The sequence below is a fragment of the Ambystoma mexicanum genome, chromosome 6p (genome assembly GCF_040938575.1).
Source record: "Ambystoma mexicanum isolate Mex_15411 chromosome 6p, UKY_AmexF1_1, whole genome shotgun sequence".
Taxonomy (NCBI): Eukaryota; Metazoa; Chordata; class Amphibia; order Caudata; family Ambystomatidae; genus Ambystoma; species Ambystoma mexicanum.
In genome coordinates, this window is record NC_090935.1 from 1,173,509,008 (window position 1) to 1,173,523,059 (window position 14,052).

At 38.8% G+C, this 14,052-nt stretch overlaps 1 protein-coding gene and 1 long non-coding RNA gene across 2 annotated transcripts in view; one reads left to right on the top strand and one right to left on the bottom strand.

Moving 5' to 3' along the window:
• The window catches only part of LOC138510277 (transmembrane channel-like protein 2-A), a 1,079,160-nt gene that overhangs the window by 553,111 nt on the left and 511,997 nt on the right, over window positions 1–14,052 (top strand). The gene's annotated exons all lie outside the window — the stretch shown is intronic.
• Window positions 11,162–11,929, bottom strand: LOC138510280 (uncharacterized). The gene is made up of 2 exons (XR_011280355.1): window positions 11,824–11,929; window positions 11,162–11,635 (listed from the first exon to the last, which is right to left on the bottom strand). It is a non-coding gene; the product is annotated as an uncharacterized lncRNA (long non-coding RNA).

Sequence of the window (14,052 nt, forward strand, 5' to 3'; positions counted from 1 at the left end):
GGAAGCACAGGATAATACCTACCCTACCTAAACTTATCATGCATACCAAAGAACTCAATACCTACGATACTAAACACCTAACATACACATGCCTGGTTTGAAATACACCCTGCAAGAACCTGGCTCCTGCATTATCCTGAACAGACCCACTTGATACTGGTCAATTTTAACAATAACACATGGATAACATATTAGCATAAGCAGAATGAAACAAACAAAATAGGAGTTTTCCCAGCATGATCAAATGAACACATAGCCTTTGAGGCAAGCAGAAACAAGACATAATAAAACACAAAACATGTACTGTAGCAGTATCTAGTTAACAGCACTAGATCATCCTCATGCCTTCCTACACAGGACTTCCAGATACGAGAATTCAAGTCATCCTCGTGTTAACTGCCTCTTTATAACTTGGCAGTAGCCCTTTTTAGTTCATAGAGATTTCTTGACCAAAAACCTGCACTCAAAATCACATATGCTCTCCCCTAACAGCCTCAGAAGAGCTCTTTGGCATCCGAATTCAAACAGTAACACACCAAATATTATCTCCAGCCCTTCCCGTAATTATCTTTAGTCCGGGAGCCCCACGGAACTACCCAGACGAAGAATGTGCTGCCAAATGGAGGATGCGGTAGAGTTTCCTTCCTGCTGCTCGTAAATCCGCTCTGTCCTCAGCCTGTCAGCGTTCCCATTCGTGAGACAAACCATGCACTGCTCCTTCGTCCGACCGAAGCATTCTGCATTCACAAAATAAGCAACAAACAAATTGAACATGGTGTGCAACATGAAAATAAAAACTGTACCTGCCAAGATTACAAACCTATACTGCTGTACGTGAGTGGTCAAGCTGGTTCTGGCAAAACATTCTTAATCAAAATAATCAGCAGGTTCCTCCAACAATTGACAAACAACAAACTGTCAGCTGTTGTAACTGCCCCCATAGGTTTAGCTGCCTACAACATAGGCGGTGTCACTTTACACCGATTACTACTCCTTCAAGTAGAACACCAAAACAAATTAGACTATTACAAACTTTCTACAGACTCTGCAATGGAAGATTTTTCAAAGAAATGAAAATGCTGCTAATAGATGAGGTGAGCATGGTCTCCAACCTAATGTTGGCTTTAATTGACCTCAGATTACAATAGGTCCTCAAAACAGACTACAAAGAGCTCTTTGTAGGAAAAAAACATTATTGTTTTCGGAGATCTTCTTCAATTAACACCAGTGAAAGCTGAACCTATTTTTAAAACCTTAGGGAACAATCTGTGCCGTAAAACTCTCGGCAGCATAGGAAATTTCAACCTTTGGCAACATTTCCAATACAGAGAATTAACTGAAAATATGCGGCAGTCTGCAGACCTGACATACGCCAACATTTTAAAAAGTATTAGAGTTGGTGTACTATCTCAAGAAGCACAAACTATATTAAAAACCAGGCACATCCATGCACTCTATGGCCATAACTCATGTGCTACTGATGTCATGGAGAAACTAGCACACAAACATGTCAATAGTATGTCCTTGATGCCAACTCTTGCAAGCTGTTCAAAATTTAATGAAACAATCTTAAAAAAAAGAATTCAACCAATAGTTCAAATTTCCTCCAAAGACAAACTGGACATACATGGTATAACGCTACCCATGTGTCAACAAGCCACCACAAGGCTAAACACCTTGGAAAGCTCTATCTCTAACACAGCTGATTTGGAGAAAATATTAAAATTATCTTTAAACTGTAGAGTAATGCTCAAACGTAACCTTGATGTGGACCAAGGACTAGTCAATGGAGCAATTGGTACAGTTGTTGGCTTTCAGACTTACCAACGTGACAACAATATTCAATTTGTCAATATTCTCTTTGACAAACTATCCGAAGTTAAAAGGACAGGACGTTCAACTGCCTGCTTGCTTCTTTTTAAAGACATGTATGTACACAGAGAACAACTTTCTCTAACTCTAGCATACACAGACACCATTCACAAATCACAAGGTCTTACCCTAGATAAAGCATTGATAGATATTGGGAACACAGTCTTTAAAGAAGGCATAAGCTATGTAGCACTATCATGCTTATGTACACTTGACAGACTATTTCTAATCAACTTTGATGCAAGCAAGGTAAATATAAAAGTAAAGTAAATGCTGATATTTCTTGCATTCTAGAATACAAGAGACTACGTTCACTCTACACCCCATCTAAAAATGTATCCTGTTCCACAAAAAGCAAAACGCTGTAAAAGAAAACTACTTCAGACTCAATCTATGCAGGATCTCACAGCAATTTCTCCAAAGAAAGTAAAAGAAGGTAATACTTCATCAAGTACCTCTTCAAAGAAGCAACACACACTCCCAACAAATGACTTGGACACAGAACTGTCAGGTCCATTCAAATTTTCAAATACAACTGGTGTAAATTGCTATGCAAATGTAGCAATAAATATTCTATTCCAATTGCCCATAGTACATATTCAGCCATGGTTTGTATTTTCTACAAGTTGCTGAAATGGAATGGATTCACAGTTAGGTATGGATATATACATGAAGCGTTCATTAGGAACTTGTTCTTGTAGTACATGCCTGCAAAGAGTGCATGTATGTTTCCACATGTATGAAATCTGAAAGATTTCATTTATAGGTATGCTTTTGTTTTCCAGTACTTGTAATAAGTACATTAGACATTTGTGTGGATCTTCTTGTGAGTGTGTAGTGAATTTGACAATTCCAGCACAGTAGTCCAGTTCTTGTCTTATTCCATGAACAATGTAAGTGTTGTTAGGATTGTTGGTTGCATTTTCATGAAGGACTAACATTTGCAAACACAATTGGTCTGTACTGTGTAGGTAAATGTTCTCAATGATTGGTGGCAATTGGAAAAGAACATGTATTGCTACATTTGTGTAGCAATTTACAGCAGTTATATTTGAAAATTTGAAGGTAACTTACAGTTCTGTGTGGAAGTCATTTGTTCAGAGTGTGTGTTGCTTCTTTGAAGAAGTAGTTGAGTTACTTTGACCAGTAGATTCTTTTTTCGTTGTGGTACTTGATGAAGTATTAGTTTCTTTTTTTTTCTTTGGAGGAATTTTGGTGATATCCTGTATCATTTCAATTTGAAGTAGTTTTCTTTTACAACGTTTTGCTTTTTGTGGAACAGGATAGGTTTTTAGATGGGGGTGTGGAGTTAACACGGCCTATTGTATTCTAGAATGGAAGGAATATCTGCATTTACTTTACTTGCAACAAAGTTGATTAGAAATAGCCCGTCAAGTGTACGTAAGCGTGATAGTGCTACATAGCTCATGCCTTCTTTAATGACTGTGCTACCAATGTCCATTAAAGCTTTATCTAGGGTAAGACCTTGTGATTTGAATGGTAACTGAGTATGCTAGAGTTAGTGAAAATTGTTCTCTGCATACATACATGTCTTTCAAAAGAAGGAAGCGGGCTGTTGAGTCTCCCATCCTTTTAACTTCTGATAGTTTGTCAAAGAGAATATTGACAAATTGAATGTTGTTGTCACGTGGATATGTTAGAAAGCCAACAACTGTTCCAAGTTCTCCATTAACTAGTCCTTACTCCACGTCAAGGTTATTTTTAAGAATTACTCTACAGTTTAACGATCATTTTAATATTTTCTCCAAACTAGCTGTGTCGAAGATAGAGTTTTCTAGGGTATTCAGTCTTGTTGTGGCTTGTTGGCACATGGGTAGTATCATACCATGTATGTCTAGTTTATCTGTGGAGCAAATTTCTATTATTGATTACATTTCTATTTTAAACATTGTTTCATTGAATTTTGAACATCTTGCAAGAGTTGGCATCAAGGACATACAATTGACATTTTTGTGTGATAATTGTTCCATGACATCAGTAGCACATGAGTTATGGCAATACAGTGCATGATGTGCCTGTTTTTTTAATATTGCTTGTGCTTCTTGAGATAGTACACCAACTCTAATACTTTTTAAAATGTTGGAATATGTCAGGTCTGCAGACTGGCACATGTTTTCTGTTAATTCTCTGTATTGGAACTGTTGCCAGAGGTTGATATTTCCTGTGCTGCCAAGAGTTTTACAGCACAGTTTGTGCCCTAAGGTTTTAGAAATAGGTTCAGGTTTCACTGGTGTCAATTGAAGAAGATCTCCAAAAACAATAATGTGTTTTCCCCCAAAGAGGTGTTCGTAGTCTGTTTTGAGGACCTCTTGTATTCTGAGGTGAATCAAATCCAACATTAGGTTGGAGACCATGCTCACCTCATCTACTAGCAGCATTTTCAATTGTTTGAAAACTCTGCGTTGTTCCATTGCAGCTTCTGTGGAAATGTTGTAATAGTCTAATTTGTTTTGGTGTTCTACTGGAAGGAGTAGGAATTGGTGTAAAGTGACACTGCCTATGTTGTAGGCAGCTAAACCTGTGGGGGCAGTTACAACAGCTGACATTTTGGTGTTTGTCAATTGTTGAAGGAACTTGCTGATGATTTGTATTAAGAATGTTTTGCCGCAACCAGCTTCACCACTCACACATAGCAGTACCGGTTTGTAGTCTTGGCAGGTACAGTTTTTATTTTCATGTTCCACACCATGTTTAATTTGTTTTGTTATTTCTTGGAAAATGCTATGCTGCTCATTGTTCAGTTGTGATTTTAGTACAGCGAAGGCTTCTGTAGCTTGTTCATGCTAACACATTGTGTTTTCTACTTCTATGATGGTTAATTCTGCCTCACATGCTATTAGTAGCTGTCCAAGTGGTTCTTGGCTTCCTGTTACAGAAGGTTGACTACTGTTGGGTATGTCCACTTGTAGTTGGGCCTGGAGTTCTTCTTCGGGTTGCTTTTCATTCTGCAACATTGTTTGGTACTGTGTAAAGTTTACGACTGTTATAGTGCTTTCATTTGCTTTGAAAGCATCTTCATAGGAGTCATATGTATCCAGTAACTCTTCTTCTTTCCTCCATAGTTTAAAACGTTGTAGCATGGACGTGAAATACAGTTCTTTATGTTGAGAAGTTATTAATGACAATTTGATATGATTAATTAAGCTGTGTTTGGTAAGTTTTACTAAACTGCCTTCACAATTTACCACTCTGTATCTACCTTTCTTTTCATCTGGTTAAACATTATGTTTGTATGTGAAGTTTTGAGCTACGTGGTAGAGACACATGGTTTCCAAAGTGGTAATCTTCTTTGGCTAGTATGTGTCTAGTAAATTGTTTTTCAAAATGTCTTGGCTGTTGGGATCATTTTTGGTTATTGTTTCTATATCCTCATATGATTTGAGAACTATTTTGCTAGATTTAGCAGGACCAAGACTTAACCATACTTTATTGCCTGATTTTCCATACAAGGCAGTACCGGTTAAATGGTCTGCAGCTTCATAGCAGCCACATTCTCTAGGAGCAAGCATTTTTATGCCTAAGCTGAACACATTCCTGTGATAGTGTTTGGTCAGATTATATGTCATCCCAGAGCTCCTGAAGCTCTGTTTTCTCTGCTTTGGTTAAGTAGGCTGTGGCATATCGTGCAACTGCAGTGGAATTGTCTGCAATGTACTGGACATCTATGTTTGCATTCCATAGGAGGGCAATGATTGCATTGTAATCATTGATGTATGTTGATTCTTCTGTTCTTTTTGTGTAATGTGTGTTCTTAGGTGATTTACCTTTGACACTATGTCTGACTGAATACATGAAGTTGTTTACTTGATCTGTTGGTGAAACTGGTCTAGGTAAACCAAAGCAGAATTTGGTGTGGTATTTCCCTTTCTTTTAATATTTGTGGCGGCAATATTTGTTACATTTGTGTCTTTGAAATTGTAAAATGTGTGCATGAAGGTCACTATGTGTTGTTTGTGAAGGGATTTCACAAGTGACATATTTTTGGATGAACTGCCAAACAGTGGCATCACTGTGCTGACCACAATTAGGAGCATCTTTAATCCATAATAGCATGTAGATGTGTGGTGCTCCTCTGGCTTGGTATTCCTTTCTCCAAAAGAAGTGTTGAACTACTCTGAGGGGAGGCACATTCTTATTACAAATAAAGTGTAGCATAGCAATGAAGCGATGATGGATATATCTTGATACATTTACAGGATCTAGAGAACAGAGTTCTCCTGGTGTTTTTATATCCATGTTTTATTTTTGTTTGCTAGGCATAGGAAATCGTGGAAATCTTCCGATGCATATTCTGCCGAACTCAATGTAACAAACCAAATGGGTGGGCCAAGGTTTCTTATCCTTATCATACAGCGTACATCTCTGTGACATCGGAACCGATATTCTTTTGTACCATGAATGTTTGCTAAAAGATTTGTAATACTTGACTGTAAAACCTCATCTTTTTCTTGCACTTTTTTGTAATAATTGCATAGCTGACATATTTTGAAAATGGGTACCTGATTTTAATGTGTGTGCAACTCCGCAGCATAGAGTTGCTAGTTCACTTTCAAAGAGAAGGTGGAATATATATTCCACGCTTTGTCTGAATCTGGGGTTGTCAGAATATATTTGTAGAGAGCGATATTCTGATGCTGTTATCTGTGTGGGTCTATCATCGTACCTTCCTTCGTTTCCAGTAGGAAAGAGTAGAGGAAAGGCTGTGCTTCTATACTTTTTTCCCATATGCTCATTGGAGATCCTCTGGCTTGTTGCATTTGGTACATTTCCAGTGCATCATCTATAGTGTCTTTATAATGTAAAGGATGAATTGTATAATGGTCTACAATATTGGATTCTGTAGCAGGATTTAGAAGTTCAAATTGACCCGTTTCTGGTGACTCTTGCATTATTTCAATAGTTTCTCTCAGGTTTTCTTTAATATTAACTTCTTTGTAGTATTTATTGTTGTTTTTTGGATATTGCAGGGCTTGTCTAACTTTATTTAAGTCCACAAATAGTTGCCAATTTCTTTTTGCCTTTTGTAGGTATGCCGTTTACTAAGACAATTAAAGATTGATCTATTGGCCTTTGCACTCCTAGAGTGTGTACATTTTCTTTGAGATCTACTTTGCCACAAATGCCTTTGACTAATTCAGAGGGAGGCAATTTTGCTGTTTTTCTTTGGAGGTGTTTTATTGCTTGAAATGTGTGTTTAAATTATGATGCTCTCATATAAATTTAGTTGCTGCAGGGGTTTTGGTAGTGGGAATAATTCCAAGTTATTTGTGATAGCACGTGAAGGTGTTTGGTTGTTGTCAAGTTTTTCAGTGTAGTAATTGCAAAGTATTAAGGGGCCAGTAATGTCGTATTTGTTTTCTTCTATAAGGTATAGAGCTATTTGTAACCATTTTGATTCTTCATTGTCTTCTATTTTGTACGTTATGTCTATAAATTTTGTGGTACCTTTATAAGAAGTCCTGCGGCAACACACACACACATGGTTTGGTACTTCAGCGGAGGTACTTTTAAACTTTAGTATTTCTTTTTTGTATGTGTTTAATAGAAGGTTACTATTTGTACAGTAGTTGCTAGTTTGTTGTGCATCTATTTCATTTTGTAAGTGGCTTTCAATTCTAAAATATTTTCTCTGGATATGCTCTCTTTCTTCGAGTAGTTGCTTGGCTGTACCATGTAGAAGATTGTTATTTAAATTGGCTAGTGCTAAAGCAGGACTTTTAGCATAGCAGAGTTTTTGGACTAGATTTCTTATAGTTGAATGATGTAATGATATCATTTTGATATGATGGAAGTTGCTTTTGCAAATAGGTCCTGAAATGCTTATAGTCCTGTGTATTTGCGTACTGGATATGCATCCATATTTTGTAGTATTTTCATTTTGATTCTGTCTTTGCTTTTTACATACTGATTTAAGGAACTGGCATAAAGATTTGAAAGATTTTTTTGGCAATGTTACATATTGTTGTGAAGAGCCATTTGTAGACTGGACGTTTTGGTTGAGTCGATAGGGGAGGTGATTCTGAGTTTTCTGGGGGTATTTTTGTGAGTTTCTTGGTCCATACTGGTGTTATTAAGTTTTTCATACCCTCGTCCACTACTATGTATGGCAATTGGGTTTTTTTGCTTTTGTTTATATGCTTCTTCATTAAAATATGGTTCCGTGGTCGTGGTGTGACTCCATTCACCTGCACAGATGTTTAAGAAGCTATTTTTGTTGATATTCCATTTATTGAGAAGTCTTTTTTGTAGTTTAGTAGTTAGTTTTGTTAGTGGTTTCATCCTGTTTAAAACTAAAATAAATATCTTCCTTTTGAAAAGGATTGCACTGTCTACGAGCGCTTCTAGGATTAATTTTCTATGGTAGGTTTTAAGGGTTGTGCATGATTTCTCTCCTGTTTTTAAAATGTTCTGAAGGACTCTGTGGTGGAACATTTTTTGTAAAATATTTATTTTGGAATACTTACTTGCCACTACATCAAGAAGTATAGGTGCAGCATTAGCAGTAGTGCAGTAGTGGTAGCTGAAGTCTTGTTAATCACTTTCTGTTTGGTTTTACATTTTGATAGAGGAGGGAAGGTTTCTGTACTGAAAGCTTGTTTTGTTTCGCTTAATGACTGTATTAGCTGTTTTGTTTGAACTTTTTGTATACAATCTGGTAGAGATGGATGCTTATTTTGGACACTTATTGTGATTTGCTTTACTTCTGCATTGCTTTCTATGGAGTTGCTTTTTGGTAGGCATTCTTTGGGGTCTGTATAGAGAAAAAAAGAAAGTGTGGGTTGGGCTGTTGTGCAGTGTATGAGTGCTTTGTTTATGCATGTCTGAGTATGATGGTATGATTGTGGAGGTGTGTGACTGTGCAATGGGCAGCTACATCAAGTTGGAAAGGCTATTCTTGTATTTGTGTGTTACTATACTGGGCTTCAGTTGACAATATAAAGTAAGCAACTTGTAAGTGGAAGCAGTAATACTACATCTAATGGTAAACGGTTAATGTATTTGTTTCTTTTACAATACTAAAATGCTAGTGTGTTTGAGTAACAGTAAGAACATTATGTTAGTTTTGTACTTACTTTTTTGTATGGAAAGAGTAGGTTTCGTCTAAGTCATTGTTCCTACTTCAGACGCTGCTGTTTTTCAGGAGTGTGGTCTTCACTGAAATTGTAAAAGAAAGAAGCTAGTGAATATGTGTGTTTATTGCACTTTTGTTAATGTAAACATTGTTTTGCACTTTCCTTTGCCTATGTGCATCCTGTATATTTTATTTAGAATCTGTTAGTTGAATATCTTTTTCAAATGAGTTTAATAGTAAACGTATAGAGCACACTTGTTTTTTCAATGTTATGTTAATGGATGTTAAGAGATTGAAGAAATAATCCTATGCACTTTTTGCTATTCTTACAGGGTAAATGGCAGAGATTGTACATAAAAGAATGCAATGTATGGCTTTGTGAAGGTGTGGTAAATAAAGCAGAAGGATTTCATATAGAAGCAGTGGTGTTGTTTGATCTGGAAGCCTTTCTAATGATATTGGCTGCGCGTGTGCCTGAATGAAGATGTATGTACTCATCCTGGCTGTGTGTAATTTTATAATACACTGGACAGTCTTTTTCATAATTATACTGTTATTTTTCCCATCTTATATTATGAAACAATATTGTTTAGACAGCTGTGTGAGTAAACAAAAATTTGGAGAGCTGAAAAGTTTGCAATTGACACTTCATCATAGAAGATGGGAGAAATGACAGTAAGTTCATTTTACAGTTTATACAGGGTAAGTGGCAGTTACTCTGTTCATATTTTTTAAATTTTATTTTACATTTCTAAGGCACTTACACATGCCCACGGACATCAAGTCACTGATACAGGAATTGTTTGTTATTTAGTTGCGTAATTATTTTGTCTTAGTTGCGTATTTATAACACGCTTAAACACCCAGTGGTTTCTAAGCGCGGACCCAGGGATCAAATCTGTGTTGCTTTGTGTCGTTTTGCTTTCAAGGCACGCATGTTGCCGCTGAGTTATACTCTCGGGATGTATTGTATTACTAGAAGAGGTGTACATGTACTGTATAGGAAATATGCATACCTGTAGTCTGTTTTCATGCATGCGGATGTGCATGAATCTGCAAGTAGAAATCTTGGGGAGTTTTATAGTAGTTGTTGCTGTAGGTCCTTTGCAGTCACAGCCGAATTGTACTGAGAGTGATCAATAGTACATCTAAAGTGCTGATCTGTGATGATAGAGTTAGATGTGGAGTTCTTGGATGTTATTGGTGGATGATTGTGTGACTGCTTAGCAGTAGCCAATGAGGAAGTGGTGCAGAGAGTGTAGTGGAAAGGGTAGAATGGTTGCCCCAGTGTTACTCACGCACTCCATGGACAGCGGGGTTGTTCTCAGATCAGACATGCCACATCCGGGGTTTCCAAGCATGAAGTGGGAGTGTATTTTGAGGATTAGCCAATCAGGTGTTGAGGTTCTCCTTCGTATTGAGAGGGGCTCTGTGTAGTGAAGATGGTGGAGGTGCAGAAAGTCAGGGCGTTGGTGGTTGGAGATATGTTTGTGAATGGTTTGGAGCAGTATGCTAAATCTAGGAATGTGGCTAACCATTTTGACACAAAAGGAGTGGATGTGGTGTGGCGCACTGTACCTGATTTGAATTTGCAGGCAATTCTAGTAGTTTGTCAGGATATGGCTAGGTTTCAAGTCCAAATGTAGTTGTCCTACACTGCAGTTCTGTGCTTTTGGACTATGTAAGTGCTCCTACTTTGTTGCAAGATCTGCAAAACCTTGTTCAGGCAATCATGAAAGTCCTTCCAAATGCCAAGGTTATTTTTTCTGCTTTGTTACCTCGAGGAGTATGGGACAATTGTTGTGTTTTTTGTCGTCAGCAAAATATTGCTAGGCGTGCAATCAACCGAGGCATGTTTGCTTTCATGCTTAGAGCAGGTATTTTCTTTTGTAATAATGACAACATTGATTCAGGTAATGTTGTTTATTTTAAAGAAGATGGCATTTCTTGATCTTTTAAGGGAAATGCCACGCTGTCTTGGAATGTACGGGTGGGTAACAGAAGGGACTGCTCAAAGCAAGTGGTAGGACTTCAGAGCTGTAAGTATTTGAAACAAAATGGTGGCGTCCTGCCACATACATTTACGTCAGTTTGCATTATAATTTCCTGCAAATGTTATCTCATTTGTCATGCTGGATATCAGAGACACTGTATACTCGTGATTGTATGAGATGTAAATACAGAGGGAACCCCACGTTTGATTTTTAGCTTATTTATTTGGCTAAGGTCAAAACGAAGAGGTAGAATAAGGGTACAGTTTCCCTTAATAATTGGTGCTTTTTACAAAACAACACTTGCCTCTAGGTTGGCAAACATGTTCGAAATGGAGTGAGACAAAAAGCAAATTATAGACATAGTTCACAAACCTATTGTGCATAGTCATAACATTGTTAGTGCATGAGCATCAGAACAAGACAGTTATTTCAGTAGTTATGCTCAAGACGATACATAGGTGTGAGCCATGGACTGAAGTTAGGTTTTCACATAAAACATCCTGGTAGTTATTTCCAAGCTGTATTGGTTTATTTTGAGGGAGGTAACCAAGTCTTTGGCCTACGTCTGGATGTTTATCAAGTGGTGTGAGGGGACCGACAAGTCTCAGCCAGAGGAGGTGTGGTCCCGTGACGTTTCGGCGGGAAGCGCCTTCTTCAAGGGAAAAACCCAGTCTCCCTGCATGGGGGAATCAGATGGAAGGGATTTATTGTAAATCCGGCATTATTGTGTTGTTGTAAAAACACAACAGGATATTTAGCATGGCATATAAACAAAAACAAATGGATTTAATTGAGGTTAAAATGCCCCCCGGCAGGTTTAAAATGAATACCCAGGCTTGTGGCTTGTGCTATCCAGTGACTGACCTGAATGTGTTAAAAATGGGATTCAGCTTCCATTGGCGTGGATTTGAGAAGGTTGGCCTGGGACAGAGTTTTAAGGCAAACACTGTTCTGTGCCTGAATAATAGAGGGAGACAGAAAGAGTGGACATGCACGTAATAAGCGTCGTTCAAATGTGCCACTGTTGGCCAAAAAGTGTGTGTGTGGATCAACTGGTAAAGGAATCCGCATCGCAGGTGGCAAACTTGGATTTACCTGTATCTGTAGTTGGTAATTTTTAGGCGTCCTTCGGGCGTATAGAAATGCTGTGGGTCAATGCCAGGACGCTTGCAGGGACAGGAGGCTATTTTCGTCACCCGCTAGCAGCGAAAAAATAAATAAAGCAGCTGCACGTTCCACATTGTGGATGCTGAGTCACCCACTGTATATAAAGAGAGGGGAAGAAACAAAGGCCCGGTTAGGTGGCTGGCCGTCCTAAGAGACGTGTAGTAATCCCTGTCACCATTACGTCCCTGCCGTGGGGCAGTGGCGTCCCCATTAACTGGGGTGGCGGGGGTGGAGGGTGTTGGCATTACCTGAAATAAACAAACTGGGTCCTGGTAGTAAGTCGGATCGTTGTGCGGCGGCAGGATGAGTTACCTGGAGCGCGCTGTGTCAGCGATGGACCGCTATACTGTAGCTAACGTTTAAAAAAAGATGGAGCTGTGTGTCGGTGGGTACTGCGCATGCGCACAGCGTGGAATCGCGTTCCAGCGCATGTGCGAGTGCGGAGTGTTCCTCGTTTCGCGCATGCGCAGAGATGACAACAAGGTAGTAGTCAAAGAGGAGACAAGGAATACTTATTCTCTTGCGTCCGTGGCTTCTGTCAATGGGGAACTGGACAGTGCATCTATAGCGGGCTGTGGGCGCATTGAATTTGCCATCGGAAGTGGCTGTAGGTCAATGAAGACGTACCCCGTTCTTAGGGAGCGTCTCATTTCAATTAACAATGAACACATGCATAAAAAGATGTGTGGCATGTATACCAAGATACAACGTTTTAACCATTCGTGTGTCTCTAACAATAATTGTAAAATGCATATTGTATTCTAGGATCCATATATCAAGAGTCCACAGGTAGATGCACAGTCAAGTGCATATGGCTGTCCTTACAGCAATAGCTAAAGGGCCCAGGATGTTCATGTAGTTTGGGGTACGACATGTTAAGCATCACATTGCGTTGTTTACTGTACATATACTGTAAAGTGCATCCTATATACAGATACATTTGAATCAATACATTGTCTTACGTGCATATACTGTAAAAGGCATTCAATGTCTAGATAAATTCAATGCCACTAAGGATCACATGGAGATGCACAAATACATATGCATCACTTCACTCAAAGGCAGAGGTCAAGGGACAGGAGGCATATGGACAGCTCGGGGCATATCAAATGAGGCATCCCATCATATAACCTTGTTAAAAAGGTGGAACAGACAAGGCAAAAGTCGGAGTGGCATTCTGGGCAATGTAGCAGGTTAGGCCTGCCTGGAAAGATAACATGTACCCCTTTTGGCGTATATTTCCAATCTAGTTTCGGAGGAAGTATACTTTAGTTATAGTTTGTGGGTATCGCCTCATTAAGACCTTTAGTGGTGGCTTTTAATTTAAAAATCCACCATGCTTCTTTGTGGTTAAGTGCATTGGTGGTGTTGGTGTTATTAAGGATAGTGTCAACAACCCACCACTTCATGTCATCTACTCCATGTTGATACTCAATGTAGTGTGAGACCAGGGGCGCTGTGTGTACCCTGCACCGGATACGTGACCTATGTTCCCCTATCCGTTTGTTCACTTGTCGTTTGGTCTGGCCAACATATCTCTTTTCGCATGGACATTCAATCACATAAATAACATTTGAAGTTTTGCAATTGGAAAAGTGTTTTATCTGCCAGTCTTGATCCCCAATCTTGAAGGATGTAGTTTTTTTGGTTAGTTTGCATACGTTGCAAGTGCCACAAGGATGGTGTCCTACAATTTCTCGCATACTCCACATTTCTGATCTTTGTGATTTTTTGTTGAGTCTGGAGTGAATGAGTATGTCTTTCAAATTTTTTCCACGTTTCAGTGCCATCCGTGGTAGTGGCTCATCCGGTAGGCTGATTTGTATAAGCGGCCAAAATTTTTTAATAATGGCCTTAACATGGGTGGTATCAGGGCCAAAGGTGGTCACACAGGTCATCTGTTCTGATGTGTCCGGGTTCTGTGCT